Source organism: Poecilia latipinna, unplaced genomic scaffold (assembly GCF_001443285.1).
Source record: "Poecilia latipinna isolate Pla-1442-1.1 unplaced genomic scaffold, P_latipinna-1.0 Scaffold1247, whole genome shotgun sequence".
NCBI classification, from domain to species: Eukaryota; Metazoa; Chordata; class Actinopteri; order Cyprinodontiformes; family Poeciliidae; genus Poecilia; species Poecilia latipinna.
The window spans coordinates 68,646-72,363 of NW_015113863.1; positions in this window are offsets into that span (position 1 = coordinate 68,646).

Sequence of the window (3,718 nt, forward strand, 5' to 3'; positions counted from 1 at the left end):
TTTTACATCCAACATAAATATTTCCCAAATAAGGTCTATTTTCATAACTAATCGAGGATCCCTTTAAAGCCTCAGGGTTTGGTTCCTTGGTGAGGCACAGTCCCACCAGTAGAGTGCAGCATTTGCTTTGTTAGGACATGAAACTCATCTGATTCCTGCTGCGCTTTAGTACAACAACTCTTTCAGAAAACCACCTCAGGCAAGCACAATAACTTTTTATCATGAAATTGAGGAATTTATGTCAAACTTCCCCGTTTCCATCAACCGTTTCTGTACGATGCTTCCAAATGTGAATAAACATGTTGCTGGAATGCAGCTAATGACGTGTGGGAACACGTCCTGCTCAGCAGACCATGTGGGGCCGTTCCTGCAGGCTGAGCCTGTGAGGTGGACCAGAGCAGCAATGGAGACGACGAGACCAGAGGCGCTTCGATCCCCAAACTGCTGCTGCAGCTCCTGGGAAGCGTTCTGCTCCTCCATGATGATGATGAGTGTTAAGCTGGCCAGTAGCAGTCAGCTGGTCGCTTTACGTCACTTTATTCAAAGGTTTGACTGTAAAAGTGGTGGTGTGGTGATTAGTGTTCCAGAGCTTCCCCTGTTGGACCCCGTCTGCGCTGTGCGCCTGCAGGAATTACTGCAGCTGCAGGTTTCTCTGTGTTTCTGTGGGGATCAGCTTCAGGAATTAAGCTTTTCTCTGGGCTTTAGCTGCAGGCCTCGTCCAGTGCCTCATTGGCTGCCCGCTCATCGCTCCCTGAGCCGGAAAACCTGCTCACATTCCTCTGATGAGCCTGCCAGGACGCGCTCGGGGCACAGCTGCTGCCTGTTGTTGGTTACCAGAACCCACCGTTTAGAACCGCAGACGGGTCATGTGAGTGGCGACACGCTGCCTCGCATAATGGCTGCATCAGAGGACGAGCAGGAAGCCGAACCAACAGGACAGCTGGAGAGCTGATGACTGATTATTACTGATACATCACCAGATCGATCAGATCCATGTGATGGGTTTAGTCAGGCTTCCAGCAGATCTTCCTCTGATCTCTGTACAGTTTCACTTTAACATCATGTTTGTGTGAATCTTGAATCTGATCAATACATTAATCAATATCATGTTAATTAGCTGCCAGCTCTCTGACTGAGTCAGTAGAAAGCCTTCAGGTTGCTCAGAAGGGAAGGACCACAAGATGGCCACTGGCTGACTGTCCTGGTTGCTTAGCAATGTGGCGATCTCCATCCCATAGTTTATCAGTGAGTCGTTGCACCCTGGCTCGTCTTCTTCCTGAGTGCGTTGCAGCATTTTATTGCCCCTCCTCTGAACTCCAGCTGATTTAAAAACCCGTTTTCCCGACCCGGTTCTGGTTCCCAGAGGACAGGCTGAGAGCTGGACCAGAACCGGAGGCTCCGGGCCGGGCCCTAGGATCTGTCTTCATGCTAGGAGGACATGCACATGCTTTATACCTGAGGCCCCTGGTTTGACTTTGTAATTTAACGTTTGTCTCTTTAAGAAGCTCCTGCTCTTCCTGAAGCTCCGCCTCCAGGAAGTCGTCCCAACATGGCTCCTCTATTAACCCTTTAATGTTTTTACCAGCGTTGCTCTGAGCAGCAGCTCCTGTAATGAGCTCAGCAGCTGATTGCTAATTGCTGCTGGCTAGTCTGAAGGAGCTGAGAGGGGGAGGACCTTCTGAGACGGGGCTAGGGCCACCCAGACGTTTAGCAGCTGAATGGTTGCCATGGAGATGAAATGATTTCTGAAACATGAAAGAATCAAAGCAGCACAGCAGGAAAAACTTAAAACATGACAAAGATCAGAAAGGTGATTTTACATAAAACTGCTTCTTCAAACTAACAAGTGAAGGCCAGACATGTTGGATTCCTGATTGGAGGAAGTTACGGTTGGTTCCCGCTCCGGTTGGTTCCCGCTCCGGTTGGTTCCCGCTCCGGTTGGTTCCCGTTCCGGTTGGTTCCCGTGTGGAGAACGTTGTCCCCCTCAGCTGCTGCAGACCTGAAGCTGTTGCGGCTCTGCTGCTCTATTTAAAGACCAGATCTTCTGTCCAAAGAATGTCGTCTCAACTGCTGCCAGCACAGAGTGAGAGAGAGAGTGTGTGTGTGTGTGTGTGTGTGTGTGTGTGTGTGTTAGCAGTTGAGTGTGATGCTCCCTCAGTGAGTCGGGGGGTGGAGCCGTCTGAGCTGCAGGCTGGGAGCTGCTGCTTCTCTGAACACATGCTGCTGCTCCGCCGCCTCGCTCTGCACTTTTGGAGTGCCTGTTGTTGTTCTGGGGGATCCCGGTTCAAAGCGGCCCAGTTCGGAGCGGCCCGGTCCGGTCTGAAGTCCAGACGGGGTGAGTGCTTTGTTTCTCCTGTTTCAGGCTCTGAGTGGGGTGAGAGAAAAACACGTAGCTGCTGCTCAGGAGCTGCAGAAGTTTCCTAACTTTGATCCTTTGGAGACTGGTTCTAGTTCTTGTTCTGCTGAGTGGTTCTGCTGGACGGATCCAGACGCTGCCAACTTGTTGATCAGCAGAAACATGGAGCTGACCTGCAGAGCTCTGACTAGAACCACCACACTGGATGGTTTCTGGTCTGGTTTAATGGTTTAACTGGTAACCAGCTTGTCTTATTGGACCAATTCCCAGTACCAGGAGGGCATATGTTTAGCAGAGCTTCACAATAAGAGCCTGATAAAGCTCTGAACTCCCCTCTCTGCTCATTAATAATAATTTTCCCTGACAGATTATGATTTAATCCAGAAATAATCCCAGCTGCTGGTGAGGTTGAGGTGAGAACTGGGACCAGCAGCAGGCTGGTACTGGTGCTGTCGGGAGGAGGATCAGATGATCTTCATGGAAACTGATGGAACGTTTCAGGAATGTTTTAAAGCTGCCGTGCTTCTTTAAAGTTGCACTTTGTCACTTTTATTAAAAATGTTTTCATATTTCTGTTGAAACTCACTTTGTGCTGCTGGCTCCTTCTCCCAGTGCTCCCAGTGCTCCCAGCTCCCAGTGGTCACTGCAGAAATACACCTCTCAGCCACAACCAGTCAGAACGAGGAGGATCTTAGCACTGTCAGTCATGCTTGTGTATGCGCTGCTCACACCCTCCCCCTTGCTCTGTTACAGCTGGTTCACCACAGCCAGCCTGTCATGAGTGCTAAAGCTAGCTAGCATAGAAACACAGAACTTGCTGGTCGGCTCGCTCTTGGAAGTGCTGCTGCTGTTTGTGTGTGTTGTAGTTTGCAGGTCCTCCATTTTGTTTAGTTTATTTTAATAAGTTCATTCTTCGTTGTGGTTTGTTCATTCCTTCTGAGCTTGGTTTTGTGACTGTCTCCTGCCTTAATCCTTGGTACTGATATTTCCTAGATGTCATTGAATGTTTACCTGTGTTCCTTGAATGTGCCGTTTTGCGAGTCAGTGTCCTGCTTCGGTCTGCTGAGGGGCGTTAGGCACCGAGTGACAGCGTGAGTTATTTGTGTGAAGGTAAATTACACCTTTTTTTCCACAGACAACGTTGGACGTCACCTGTGCCTGATCCCAGAAACACATAGCAGTAAAGTAAGTTGTTTCTCTGCCATTAGCACAATGAGCAGCGAGTACATAAGGCTGATTGACAGCGCTAAGTCCCACCTCCTGGCTCTTATTGTAGCAGATCAGGGAGGAGATGGATCAGTTCTCAAATTATCTGTCTCATAGCAAACATGGCGACAGTTTTAACAAATATTTAACAACATT